This window comes from Thalassophryne amazonica, chromosome 23 (genome assembly GCF_902500255.1).
Source record: "Thalassophryne amazonica chromosome 23, fThaAma1.1, whole genome shotgun sequence".
In the NCBI taxonomy this organism is placed as follows: domain Eukaryota; kingdom Metazoa; phylum Chordata; class Actinopteri; order Batrachoidiformes; family Batrachoididae; genus Thalassophryne; species Thalassophryne amazonica.
In genome coordinates, this window is record NC_047125.1 from 23,249,031 (window position 1) to 23,264,582 (window position 15,552).

At 42.0% G+C, this 15,552-nt stretch overlaps 1 protein-coding gene across 1 annotated transcript in view; it reads left to right on the plus strand.

The window, feature by feature from the left end:
• Positions 1-15,552, plus strand: part of kdm6ba (lysine (K)-specific demethylase 6B, a) — a 161,781-nt gene that overhangs the window by 61,990 nt on the left and 84,239 nt on the right. Inside the window, exon 4 of the mRNA XM_034164486.1 lies at positions 6,942-7,006. The gene's annotated coding sequence lies outside the window, so the exon portion shown is untranslated. The remainder of the gene's footprint in view (positions 1-6,941; positions 7,007-15,552) is intronic.

Here is a 15,552-nt window from a genome sequence, read left to right on the forward strand (position 1 = left end):
AAAGTATTGAATTTGTAGAGACATCCGTTTATCTTCACAGTGACATTCATGTCTGTAGGTCTTTGGCGTTTGTGATTGAGATGCCGGGGAGAGCTTATGTAGGTCTTTGGCGTTTGTGATTGAGATGCCGGGGAGAGCTTATGTAGGTCTTTGGCGTTTGTGATTGAGATGCCGGGGAGAGCTTATGGAGTCATGAGAATGCTGAGCAGAGGTGTTTGGTGATGATGATACCTTTGCATCTAAGGCGATGATTGGATGTCGTTGGTGGATCCTGTGGGCTTCCACTGGAATGACTGTATCAAACAAATCGTTACATAGAGAGACTCAGATGAGATGTACCACTGGTATTGTGTGGGAACATCAACTATGTCATTTTAGCCATGTGGTGGATTTCATTAGGCATCATCCAGCACACAGATGACTCAGTGTTGAGGACCCCAGCAGTTGGAAATGACCAAGTGGACACCCACGTTTCACTTGGCTGCAGCAGATAGATGGGGCTTTCGAAGGTCAGGGTGCATCATTGTCTCTCTGGGTGGTTGCCATCCAGGACCCGAGGCAGTGCTCTAGTGTGGTAGATGCCAAAACCAGGACTTGGTTCCAGACCTGACCTGCCTACACATTTCATCGATTTTTCACTTCACAACTTACTGATTGTTAAATAAAGCTGGTGCCAAAAATACCAACTGTTTGAGCTTTGACGATGTTTGCACTGCCATCCAGTGTTCACATCTTCATTTTGTCTCGCCCACAATGCAAATGACTCCAGTTGAGTGCAAATATGCTGTCTGCAGATGCTTACGATTGAAGCTCCACAACTCCTCAATGTAATGACTACTGAAGATCATGTGCGCCTCTGTGTCGAGACATGGTACCTCTTCTGAGTGTTCTCTTCGATCCATATTACTATTTCACCCAACATTAAACATGATATTGAATAAGACATTCTGACATAATCTTTGTTGTTATACTCACTGTAAAAATGGATTAATTGATTGCGAGGTGCATTTTTATTTAATGCCGTGGCTTTGTTTTTGTCAAATCAGTTTATTCTCATCGATTCGAATGAGCTCATTATGGAACGAGACAAGTCTGAAATGAAAACAAATCAAAGATGCTCAGACAGGGCCAGAGACGAAAGGATGGAGCAGATTGGAGAAGATGGAGTGAAAGGATGCCAGCATATGGATAGAGGTGGATATGGGCGAGCGAGTGGGAGAGGAAGGAAATGGAACTAGGTCCCAGTGCACCATATGTTCTGCATATTCCTCTCTTTCTTCTCTGTCTTATTTCCTTTCATTTCAGGCATTGCACCGGCTCACTAAGATGAGTTGATCTTCCTTTTTTATGTGCTGTTTCCTCACCATTCACTCTCGGCATCGTCACAAGCTCTGGAGGAGTATTACAGGTTCAGTGGGGTGACGGGAACAGCAGGGTGTGTAAACTGATTCTTTGGTGTTGTCCTTTTGTGCACCTTCCATGAGTTGCACAATGTTAGGTTTGTTCATTTTGAGTTATTTTGTGGTGCTATTTCCGTTTTGCCTTCGGCAGTCAGTGTTTTGTTTACAAAGTGCAGCTGCAGGTCGGCAACAACTGAAAGGCCACTTTGCAGGCTGTACTTCTGTCGGTCTGATTTGGGAGTATTGCGCACGTTGCCATAGCCCTACTGCTGTTTAGCCATGCAGATGCAGGCTACGTGCTTAAAATGACATTTCATCTAAATATAGCTGCTGAACTTGTTCACCCTTTCCTCAACACAACCCCACTTTGGCCAGAAAGCCACCCTCCTGATTTCAGATTTCTCTACCGCTTAATGAAATTCAAGCTGTTCGCACTGTGTGTTCCACTCAGGAATGAGCCAAGTCCCTGTAACTCCCCGGTAAATTAGAGAGTGGGGAGGCCCCCCTCATTGTTTTCCAGTAAACAAAGGCAGTTAGCAACACAACAACAAGCACAAATGGTTTCCAACTGGCTGTTATTTTGTGATTTGGGCTTACCAGCTGGAAGCCTGAAGGGAAGCTGCTGCTGTGTCACCAGGTTGGCGTGCCTCAAGGCTCCATCTCGGAGCCCCTCTTTGGTCTCCTCCCCTCCCGCCTTTGTAGCGACTGTGTGCATGCATGTCAGCATGTGTGCCCATGTGCGGGCCCTCGGGCTGTTGTCAGGCAGATCACGGGAGCTGTTGTGAGTTAGCCTAGCCGCCTGTCTCTACCTACATATGTCTGTTCCTTAAAGGAGGCGGGAGAGGAGGTGGGGTGAGTAGTTACAACTGAAGGATGGAGCGAGCACATTCCTGGACATGCACAAAACATGTCCGCAGGGGGAACTGCAAGCCCAGCAAGATTCACAGGCTACCAACTTCTTAAAACAAGCCCCCCCCCCCCCCCCCCAACAAACACACACACACACACACACACACACACACACACACACACACACACACACACACACACACACACACACACACACACACACACACACACCTCCCCCTCAGTCTCCTTCCCACACTGCCCGTCTCCCTGGCTGTGGAGTGGTTTAGGCAAAGGGATAATCTGTGGAGCTATTCCAAAAGGCAGAAATCCAGGGATTATCCAAAGAGGGAAATGATGGAATATTTCAGGCTTTACCTGAAATGATTGCTCTGAGTTTCTGCATTGCCATTTGAATTGACTCGACTTATTTCACTTTTAAAATAAAAAAGATTAAAAAGAAGAACGAATCAGTCCAGCAACATTCTGTACTGACATGCTGCCTTTTGTGTGTGATTTGTTGTCCTTTTAAAAGGTGCATTTATAGTGTTGTGAGGGACTGTACTCTGTTGTGTCTTGGATTTATTATCTCGTATCCACAGAGCTGAACCCGGTGTTTGGTTCAGGTCCTGATATAATTAACCTGCCTTTTCACAGCTCTTGGAACCAATATGATATCAATAACAGCCTTTCACCAGCGTTTCAGTTCATTCTTATTCCATGGAGGTAGACACCAGAGCCCTCAGCCGAAGTCGCAAAGGTCATATAAAAGCAAAACTCATCGTAGAAAATGATCTGGAGCATGTCAGTGTAGATTATTGGTGATTTGCAGTATTCTTGTGTTCCACTTACACTGTTGCTTAACACACTCGGCTTTAAGCAATTTATTGATCTGTGATTGAATCAAAGTTTCCATTTGGGTCTGTCTATTGCTCTTCCAGCCTAGGGCTTGCACCTTTATTATCCATAACTTGAACAAAACAAATCAGATTCGAATTGGACAAACTTGAGTTTGAGCATGGTCAGTTTCACTGTCCATTTCATTGAAGGAAGTGTTGATTTATTGTAAGTTATTGTCGCACGGTAGCTGCAACTACTGATTTTCATTTGCTATTATTCTGTTGATTTTTTTTTCTTGATTAATCTGAATGATCAGATTATTGTTTCCCAAAATCCAAAATGATGTCTTCAAATGTCTTGTTTTGTCTTGGCGGCTTCCCTCACTAACTCTCCTTTGTGGAGATCCACCATAACGTACCATTTACATTTCCTAACTAGAAGCACTCAGAGAGTGCAAACCTCCGCCAAGGCCATGGGGTCACTGATGCCATAACATCTACACGCCGTGGAATCATTGAACCTAAAAAAGTCTAACAATGATGTTTGCTCAGTATTAAAAAAGTTTCATCTGCGGTTAGGGTTAGGGTTGTATCCTTAGCGCTTGGCATCACAGTTAATTGCAACTTGCACCTTTCCCAGAAGCTACTGTCATCTGAGCACTGATATTGATATTGCATGTGCTTATAGACAAAAACAAATAAGAGACAATATTCAATTTATTATTCAACTAAACTGCAAATATATGAATTTTTTAACATTTATGAAACACTTCTCTAAAGAGATTCCCTCCTTGGCACAGTGATCTATTTCTTTTTGTCTCTTTCTCTAAAATTGTATATAATAATCATTAGATTATTAATATATAAACAAAAATAAATTTAAGAAATATTATAGTTTGAAAACAAATGCCCCCGAACGTGATGACAGCTGCAATAATGCTAATAATGCTAACTTTTAACATTGAAAATGCCATAGACATGCTAACGCATTAGCATCGGGATCCGGATCGTGATCCGGATCACCACTAAAATTTAATCACTTGTTCCTCTTGTCATTTCCAACCACTCCACAAAATTTCATCAAAATCTGTTCAAAACTTTTTGAGTTATCCTGCTGACAAACAAACAAACGCGATCGAAAACATAACCTCCTTGGCGGAGGTAATGATTAATTTAACTGAACTATAAGTGATGTGCAACTTCAAATGACTTCTCAACCTTTTGCTTGCCAATGTACAAGGCAATTTTTCAGTTGTTGTTTCCCCAAAAACTGGCAGCCGACCGCACAGTAACAGAGGTGCTGCAGACTATGATGTCTACTCGTTTACACTATGATAGCAAGTGTGTCAGCTTTCGAATGTGTTTGGACCTAAGTATATGTTGTGTCTGCCTGTAAACCCTCAGGATTTGAGGATGGGGTACAAATTACCACGGTGGATGGCTAAAATAGGTAGCTGCTAAGACGGCGTGTACACTGTCTGCGCGTTTGCGTTATTGTAAACAAACAGGGCTTAGCGCCTCCTGTCCTACTTAGCCGGCTGATAAACACAGCTTCAGCTTTAATTATGGTGATGTCTGATATTGCATGATCTTACGTCATGCTGGTATGTTGTTTATGCATGTTATCTGGCTCTGTTATTTCTGTGTGTGTGTCAGCTGTAATCACAGTCTGCGGTTGGTCAGTGCATTAACTGCTGTCTGTGTGCTTATTTTCATATTTTGAGGGATGATTACGTCACAGTGTGGATTTGTTAAATGAAATGCCTCTGTGTGTATTTTCTCATATGTTGTTGTTTGTAGAGGGGAAAAACCACCTGCATTTTAATCGGGACTTCGCATTAACTATCTAGACTGTGGCGGACCTGCCATAGTCTTAATTTGTCACGCCACATCATGAGCCGAAAATACTTGTAATTTTCACATAGTAGCATAAAAGATCTCAGACACTGTGCTGTGCACCACTGTTCAAGCACGCTCACACAAAGGCATGCACTGCAAAGTGGAAACGCACACTGTTTTCCAGGTTTGAGGCCACCTGAGCTTTCTTCTCCATGTGCATCGGTAGATTCGTCAGGATGGACATCTGGTGTAAAACTTGTATCGTATCAGCATGCAGCTCGATCCCGGATCCGCTGTACAGTAATAACCCCAAGCACAAATTCGTTATCTTCCAATAGTCGAGTTCCAGTAGGGCATCGCAGTTTCATTTGAACCCTGCGTGATGTCGTGGGATTTGACCACTTATGGGGACAGCCACTCCCGTTGTGCAATATATACACAGCATAACTTCACATGGAAAAATGGTGTACTGTTTAGTTTTCGGCTGCAATCACCAAAGCAGTCCCGAAAAGTATTTATTTTTTTTTTTTGGTTCCCAGTAGAGAAGGGAAGACAAAGCGAATGGGAGATGTCGTGTCGGTAAGTGATAGCCTACACAGCTAACCAGAGTAGCGATGTTCTCTTGCCTGCAAAACCGCCTTGACATGTTTGCTCTCCGGGTCATAAACAAACTGCAACACGTTCGTTTTCCCACCGCATTGTTACTTTTTCTTTGCATTTTCACTTTGTTTGCCAGTCTTTTTGTCCCCAGAAGTAGAGAAATTATGTCATATGCATCATATTTTACCCCTTTAACGCCTGCCGTCAAACGAGACTGCGCTGCCCAATTTGGATAAAACTAATATGCAGTGTTCCTTATGTGGCCAAGGTCATGTTCATGTTCAAAGATCTGATTCTTAAAAATCTATTCTTTAAATATTCCAATATTCCAAATATAAGCAGTGAAGCATTTCATTCCTCCCACAAATGCATTTTTTACATAGCTTAAATGTAAGAATTACTGCAAATTTTTTTTTTTTTTTTGCCTTTTCTGTATCGTCCAGACTTCTTCTGATTTGAAGTTGTGCAGTCAGTGCTGCTTGCAAAGATCGACATTAACTTCTATGACGTAGCCTCTGAAATTTGCAGCTGCTTCCTCTCACCATATTGGAAAAACCTGACATTGTATTTTTTTTATTTAGTTAGTTAGTTAGTTAGTTAGTTTAATGGGGGGGGGGGAGCAGTAATTTACATCATATAGACTGAATATGTCTGTTTGGAAATAAGGAATCCCCAAAAATAGGGGGATTTTTGTAGCAGATCACATCTGTATAGAAAATAAAAAATAGCAATTACTAAAAACTAGGAAATGCTTCTTTTTTTTCCTCTGCAAAGTGGTGTTGACAAAGTACCTGGTTTTGTTTTTCTTTTGGTCAACTTCATCCTTTCTGTGTCTGAAAAACATACGCATAACTGGCGTTGATTGTGTTTTTGCAGCCATATCTTCCAGTTTATTGTTTTTCTTCTGATTCTCCCTTTTTTTTCCAGGACAGTCACAGTCGAGAACATAGTACAGTTTCTTTCACAGTCAAATACAATGCAAAGGAAAGATCCATTCTTTATGTTATAACTTTAAAAAAAAAAAGAACTCAACATAGCCTGCTGTTGTTCAGTGGGAACTTGCATAAAGTCAGCGTATTTTGCTAAGAGACACCTCGATTAAAATAGTTTAGAATATCATACTTTTTAAATCAGTTTTGCGGGGGTCGGTGGCACACCAGGTCACATTTTCGGGGATGGGCACACAGACAACCATCGGATGTTTGTGGCATCTTGTTGTTAAATTGACATGCAGAGTAACTAACTAATAACAAGCTCCGTGTATCCAAAGACTCCATTTTGACAAGTAACATGCATGCAAATCTGCATATATGTGCACATGAAATGAGTGCATATAAAAGTTTTTTTTTTTAATGGGTTTTATCTCTTTAGTGTTTGTTGTATTAGTTCTTATACCTCTGGTATGCTTGCTTTTCAGGTACAGGCAATGTGTCCCGTCCAGTTCCAGGCACCACACACCCAGCGTGTGCTCAGCACTGGCAGGTAGGAAAAACAAGCTTATCTAATGGGTGTGTTGCTGCACTAGTAGTTTATCGATGCATTACTGGGTTGGCTGGCTTCAGCAGACAGTGGAAATGGGCCTGGACTCCCCTGAGGAAACGAGATATCGCTTATACCCATACAGCTAGCACATGCACTCGTATAGTAGCTACAAATACAGACATAATGGGAAATGTGGAAAAAATAAATAAGTAAAACGCTTTTCTCTGCAGGACTTTAAAGCATATTTTAGTCCCTCACACAGACACTTAGCTACAATTAGACACACCACACACCTGCTGGGGCCTTTGGAAGAAGCATGGCTCCATTCTGCTCGGATCTGAAGATGAAAGGAGGAATAGAGGAGCAATCTGCCCAAACACACAAAGAAGGAACAAGGGGAAGACAAGCAGGGAGTGGTTGGACAAAGAGCACAGATACCAAGGAGGAGGAGCAGGGATGAAGAGTGATAGCCAACTGTGCACACTCCCACCTCGCTTCTCCTTTTTTCTCTCCTCCCTTCCACTCTCCCACTCTCCTTTTGTGAGGAGATGGGTGGAGGTATCATTTTGTAATGGAAGCCAAAATGGGAAACTGGCACACAGTGCTGTCACCACTGACAGGGGTACTCAGTGGAATGATCACACAAGATGGACAACACTGGTGTGGCTTTTGATGGTATGTCATGATTGTCTATGGAGTGACCCCTCTGTGTGAGGGTACACCTGGGGGTTGTTTTCTATCTTCCACAGCACTGGAAATCATGCAAGTGTTGTCAGTGTGACTATTTATAATTATTGTCAATCTAATTGTAAAAGTAATAATCACAGGAACCATAATTGTTGTCCTGCTGACTTCTTTTTGACCTTTGGAATGCAAAGTGGACCTGCACTTTGACAACACAGAGCACAGGAAGGCACATAAGGCTTTATTAGACCTGCCAGTTAAATGGGCATTTTAATGTTCAACAAGACATTAAAAGCCTGACCTTACATGTAGAGAAAGCTGATGATGCAGTGCTGGTACTGATGCAATATAGTTTAATTTCTTAGTCGTAATTACACTCCAAACGCACTGGAATACTTGTCGTACCAGAGTGTGACCTGGACTAATGCTGGGATCGATTCCCAGCCAAGTTACATCTCTGTGTTGCTTCTTTTGCATTGTGTCAGTTCACACAGCTGTAGATGGTATTGGTCTTGGCTGGGGAAGTGACCTGTGATGGTCTTGTGTCCTGTCCAGAGGGAGTCGCAGAGTTTTGTCCGCTTGATAGTACATTGTGTGAGAATAAGCACTAGTCCTAATGGGCCTTAAATCTTTTATAAAGCACTTCTATCTTCTTTAAGGTTTACGTTTACCAAGATGACATTTTATTTAAACAGAATACCGAGTTTTACAAACATATTTTTAAACTTTTCTTTTCTTTCAAAGTCTGCCCTGAGTGTCTCTGTGAGTTTCCTTGCTGTGGTTAAATTAAAAACAGAGCTGCAAGACTCACGACGCATAACAACAAACACTAATGCCCCCCCAAATATGCCTAAAATCTCTCTGTGAGGACGAAATAATGAAAATTGCACTCATAAAACCTTCTTACTTCTCAGTCAGGTCGCACTTTCCACATAAATGCTCAAATTCTTGACTGTTCATGTTTAGACACTGCAAGGCAGGGGTGAATCCAGCCAGAAAGAGGGTTTTGTGGAGGGTGGAGCCTCCATAACGCCCCTTGGTTAAAGGTCCACTTTTGAAGACATTTTTCATACTGCTACTACTTATAATAATTACAATAATACTAATAATATTTCTCTGTGCTTATGTTTTACTATAGTTCTGGACTAAGTTTAATTGATGAGCCACATAAAAATAAGTTTAGTTAATTTAACTTTTCTGTATAACTAAAGTGGGATGTGAAGTAATATCTTGTTTAATGTAATGTCTAAACTCGGGCAATACTGGGTCTGTTTGGGCCTCCAAATTTAAAATCAGGTCAGTTAGGATGAGGGAAGCCAAAAATATGAACATGATTCTAGCTGTTGTGGTTTGTAATTTTATCAAACAAACATGTCGGTTGCGATACCAGTTTTGGTTAAAGACAAGGTGAAAATGTGCAAAAGGGAATACAATACACACTAAGCAGTACAACTAAATTGAGGAGGACTGGAATGAGAAAATAATCATCAAAAAACACACCTCCAGAATGTATCCCTGGACATCAAAAGCCCAAAATTTTGTGACCCCCTGCAGACAAAGGTCCACCAAAAAAAGACCCCCCCCCCCCCCCCCCAAAAACAAAAAAAACAACCATTTCAGATCCTGACAACTGGCCCGAGATTTTAATTGGTATTGAATTAAGTAAAACCTGTAGAAAAGTTGTCCCCTTAAAATATGTTTATTCAGAAGTTTTTAATAATGTGTAGGTTAAAGTCTTTCCATAACATGGTGCTGCTGCATTAGAAAAGAGCAGCAGTGGTTCATGAGTGAAATACGAGGTCTGTGATGAAAAAAAGCGGTCCTTTTTATTTTTTTCAAAAAAATAAATGGATTTGATTCATATGTTTTTACGTCAGACATGCTTGAACCCTCGTGCGCACGCGTGAGTTTTTTCACGCGTCTGTGACGTCATTCGCCTGTGGGCAAGCCTTGAGTGAGGAGTGCTCCACCCCGCCCGTCGGAATCTCTTTGTCTGAATAGCCGCTGCGGACGGCATGCGTTGCTTTATCAACATTTTTTCTGGACCTGTGAGGGATACTCCGAGTGGACACTATTTGAGAAATTAAGCTGGTTTTCGGTGAAAAGTTTAACGGCTGATGAGAGATTATGGGGTGTTTCTGTCGCTGTAAGGACTTATCACGGAGCGGGACGTCGCGTAGCGCTTCCAGGCACCGTCGTCGGCCTGTTTCGACCTGAAAACATTCTAATTTAAGGCTTAATTCACCCAGGACGTCGTGAGAGAACAGAGAAGATTCAGAACAGGCCGGGATGAGGACTTTATGTGGACATTCCACTGTTTAAGGACATTTTGTAATGAAAGACGTGTGCGCAAATTCGCCGAGTCGTTTCCGTGGTGACTCGGCCAATCTGTGCGCCCGCGACAGGAAAAACACCTCCGTGTTGAAAACCATTTGTAAAATTCAGGCGGCTTTTGATGGCTTTCAACAAGTGAGTAACTGAGAAATTGTTTAACAGCTTGGGCATGTTCCAACTTGCCCGTTAAGGTTTCCAACGGAGGTGTTTCTCCTGTCGCTACCCCCTGCGGTCGGGTCCGGCCCGACATGCGACTCTGTCCGCACGTTCTTTCATTACAAAATGTCTGTTAACAATGGAATGTCCGAATAAACTCCTCATGCCGACTTCTTCTGAAAGTTCTCTGATGACTTCCTGGGTCAACAGAGCCTGAAATGTGGAAGTTTTCAACTTGAAACGGCGAGACGCTGCTCGCCGTCTTGCAGACACTGCTGCAAGATGTTTTTTTTTTTTTTTGCTTTAATCTCTGTTTCATGTCAGTCATCGGAAGTGAGCAGAGATATTGAAATAGTGTTCAAGTTTCTCCAGCAGTATGCACGTCCACACTGATGATGAATCACACAAATATCCTGTAAAAATGTGAATCGATCAAACTCATGTCTGTGGAGTAGGGCCAGTGAACATTGTCACTCTCTTCTGAAGTTCAGGAAACAAATATCCTTTCATATGTAGAAGCACGTGACATCAAACGGTGACAAAATGTCAAACATGCGGCTTTATGACACTAAGTTGACGTTTTGAGATGAAAACATGTTTCTTCTGCATATTCTGTGAAGACGCTACACAAATAGTTGGTGGTACAAAAAAATACGAGCTGTGATCCAGTGCTGCTGATGTTTTTGCTTCAGAGACTTGCAGAATATGAGTGTGAGGGAGAGAGGGCAAAAGCTTCAGGCAGGCAATGAATTAGAAGTGAAGGAATGAAGAAGAGAGGAGGATGAGAGAAAAGGTGACATCAAAACCGGGGGTCCTGTGGATTCTTGTTTGCACGTGGAGGACAGCAAACTGGAGGCATGGTGGGGAATTCAAATGCTTCTGGGTCAGCAGGTTCACCACCGGTCGGTGCCAAGCGAAAGCAAGAGCCCTGCTGTCGCTCAGTTCTTATGACCTTTGTGTCTTCTGCTGTTATAGGTCAGGGAACGTGTACATTCTTGACATAAAAGGACACAGTCAGTCTTTTTATGTTAACGATGTTTGTTTCTGTGTGCTCTTACTTTGGGCGTGTTTGTGTTTTATGTTTCAGAGCCAAGTCAGGGTTTTTTTTCTGCTTCCTGTGAAGTTACTGCTGCCAATGATGGTTATCCAATATAACCCTTAAGGTTATATTGGATAACTCTCTCTCTCTCTATATGTGTGTATATATATATATATATTAGGTTAGACCTTACTTGTGTGAAGCACCTTGAGGCAACTCTGCTGTGATTTGATGCTATATAAATGAAAAGAAATTGCTAATCACACAAACTTTGGTCATTGGAGACGTGTTGCAGAAATTCTCTCTGGAGCTAAATATGGTCCAAGTTCCAGTGTTGACGTAACAGATTAAATCTGACATTGCCGGTTGGCTTTTTTTTTATTACCTCAGATCACCTCCTTCCTCTCTGTCCTTCTCTTTCAAGTTGCGAAAGTCGAATCGGCAGCAGAATGGAAAGAAAATGGAGGGCATGATTTTTGATTGTTGTGGGGCGGGGTGTCAGCAGAGAGGTGTCTAAACCCGTGTTAATTGAACACAGCTGTAGCTCGTTAAACTTTAATTGGCAATTAATCAGCTCACACACCCCAGTTGAATATATCTTTAAAGAGAGAGAGAGAGAGAGAGGATGAGCCAGAACAAGCTTTCCTTGTGCTCCTGTGAATAATTTATTTATTCCTGCTCCTGTGAATAATTTATTTATTCCTGCTCTCTCTCTCTCTCTCACCGCACCATTCATCACATTAATCTAGTTTTCTGCCTTTATCTTCGCTACCTTCCTCTCATCTTTCTGTAGCTCACACAGAAAGTGAGGGAATGAGAGTGGGATGTCAAATAAAAAGGAAGAGCCGGAGGGGGGAAAGGAGGGATGAGGAAGCAGACGGCCTGATGCTCGTGCGTGAGAGAATTTGTCATGTGTAGAAATATCATTGAGGTAAAATGATTGCCGTCAGTTGTAGATTTTTAGGGTGAGCTGGCTTGCTGTCCGCTTGCTTAGAAAACACGCTGCTCCCATCTGGATGCTGTGCTGGCTTCACTGCTGCAGCTCAGATGGTAAAACTGTCCACATGCAAAATGACTGGGAACACCAAGCCACTTCATCCACAGCAGACATTCCCAAACATAAGAACACCGTGGCCTGCTTTCAAATCTGAAAAATTTCTGTGACCCACCCAAAACCTATAATTGCAATTTGTGTTAACACATGAGATGAAGGGAAAGTATTTCCATATATGTTGTATTAAAGTAGCTCAGATAAATGAAGAAGAACATGCAGCATATTGGGTTTTTTACTTCTGTTTACAGTTTTAAAATTTTCGGGGTAATTTTAAACTTTATTGCAGAAAGGAAAATCAGAGATGTTTGCCACAATGGTTGCACACCGTATGAAGGTGTTCATGAAGAAAAGTCATTCTGATCTGATGCCTTCAAAGGGATATTACAGGGCTGCCCCCCCACCCCATCATTCCCATCAATTTCATGTATAAACAGGCCTGTTTTGTTTGAAACATTTCTTGTATTTAGTTGTACATTAGCATATCACTTTCCCTACATCGAGCCTTCTTCTTATGACATTAAGTATGCTCAAACAATACACGTTACATCATTGTAATATAAGTGCTATTAAGGCAGTTTTGTGTTAGTACAGCGTTCTAATGAAAGTAAAAATTCCAAGTGTTTGATTATCACCTCCTATTTTTACTTGCTTTTTACAAGCAGGGCTCTTGAACTGCTTGATACAGTGTGTGCATACGGCCATATGCTCAGTCTGTACCCATCACTTGACAAGAACTTTGAGAGCAAGTTTGATGTTGGGTATGTTTCAGTTATGATTTTGGCCACCAGGGGCCTGTGTCTCTTAATGTACGCAGTATCTTGACAAAGATTTTGTATATTAAAGTGAATCGCGGTATACAAGGTCACATCAGTAAGACCTCAGACAATGCCGATGTTGGGTGCATTTTGACTCTGATTGTAACTTGGTCCTCAGACATCTCACTAAGACCTTGGAGATTGAGACTGGGCACGTGTCATTTGTAATCATGGCTACTGGGGGGGACTTGTCCTGAAAACCTTTTGTGCATCTTGTCTTGATATGGTCTTAGAGGGTCCTTATGAGGTTTGCTCCTGTAGTTGATTATACCTTGCTAAAGACTTTATTCTATTTTGAGGTTTGGATAAGTATTCTCTTTGTTCAAGCAGCAAGACACAAGTAATCGTTGGCATCATGGTGCATATTGACACAGTGTCCTTTCTGTTTCCAGGCTTCTTAGAACTAAAAGTGAAAACGTCTGCAGATTCAGGCAGTGTGCATGTGTGCAAACAGTCTGTGTTCCTGCTGTAAGCGTTAGAATAGTGTGGTGTGTGCATGTGCGCGAGCTGACGTGGTAGACCTTGTCTCTACTGTGGATCCAGTACTGTTTTATTTAACTGTACTGATTACACCAACAGCACCCCTCCTTTGGATAACGGATGCTGATACGTTCTCTCCTTTGTTTTCTTGCCTTTCCTCTGTCTGTCTGTCTCCTCATTCTTTTACACTTTTCTCTCTCTGAATCTTGGCTATTTTGGACAATTTAAGTGCTGTCTTCAATGCTGTGTTGTCCCTCCATCTGTTTTCATTGTCTGTCATTGCATCCTCTCCTCTCTCAGAGGGTGTCACTTTGGGGGTGTCCCAGCATTCCCAGCTATTACTCATCCTTACTCGTGGGTTGTTTTTTTTTTTTTGGGGGGGGGGGGAGTTGGGTGCATTGTTCTCCATTACTTGCCATCCAGTTCTCTGTCTTCCTGGGCTACGGCTCAAATAATATAAATGCTATTGCATGTTGGCTCAGGGCCAAATCGACAAGGCGATAAATCAATGCAACAGGAGAATTATGTAATGTGCCACCATATTGACTGGCTTGCTGTGCATTTCCTACCTCTATTCTTTGGTCTTTGACTCACCTGGATTCATTTCCTGTAGTTTTCTTCTTTGTATTCATTTGGCCTGATGGATTAGTTTTTCCTCTAGGATTGCCTTGTTTGTCTGGCGGTCACACCCACCACAAATGTTGGACGAGGAAAGATTCTGTCATTGATATTTTGTCACACAAGACAATGTTTCTCTGTAAATAAGTTCCTGATACAATGTGTTGTTTGTTTAAATGTTCAAGTCTGTTTTTAGGAAACCTAGCAAATGCCAGATTTGAGCTAAAATTGGTGGCAGTCAAATTTTAAACAGTTGCATGGAACAGTGATAAGTTTCACATTAAGTGTTCTCGGTGTCCCTGGCAATTCCATTCAGTTTATTCATATAGCGCCAAGTCACAACATAAGCCTCCCCAAGGCGCTATAGAAAGGTACCATCTAACCTGGGACTGGTTTTACATTAAAATTCTTTTATTGTGAAGTACATTCTGGAAGATATGATTTCACTTTGTATCCATCATAAAGGGCAGAACTATTCACAACAGCTGTTCCTTCACTCTCACAGTTTGTAGCATACATTCTGAAAATTTCAGGCACGGCAATCTCCACAGATTAAAGTTCTCCGTCACTACGACAGATTTCCACCAAAACGCATAGTTCGCACTGAGCCATCCTGACGCAAAATCAAGTATGGATGCAAAACATAAAATTTACGGCATTCAGAATGTTCAAAAATCGATTTTTAGTGTAACGTACATTTCTGTTTGTTTCTTTGTGGGTTTTTTCTTCTCACAGCAAGCGCCGTAATGACACAGCGAGCAGAGTGCAGAGTTTTACAGACAATTTTTAAACCTTTCGTTTCTTTCAGAGTCTGCTTTTAGTGTCTCTGTGAGTGTCCTCACTGTGGTTAAACTAAAAACAGAGTTAGACTGGCAACGTATTAACACCAATGCCCCCCTCCCCCCCCAAAAGTTACGCCTAAGATCTCTTCCTGAGGATGACACGATGTAAAATACGCCCATAAAACCTTCTTAATCAGATTGCGCTTTCAACATAAATACGCAATTCTTGATTGCTCTTACTCAGTGACTGCAAACCAGGGGTAAATCCAGACGGAAAGAGGGTGCTTTGGGGGTTGGGGGGGGGGGGGGGGGGAGTGGTGCCATCCACAACACCCCTTGATTGAAGGTCTACTTTTCAAGACATGTTTCAAACTACTACAACTGCTACTACTTATAATCTGTCTACAAAGCAAGAAATGTCTGTGTGAGACTATGTGGCTCGCATATCTCTCTGACCGTTTGTCAGATTGACCTCAGCTTTCAGATATGACTTTGTGCCTAGGCACGATGATGTGCATCCTTTATTCTGAATATTTTAACATTAAACCTTTATTTTGACATCGCAACATTAGTACTTTCAAGAT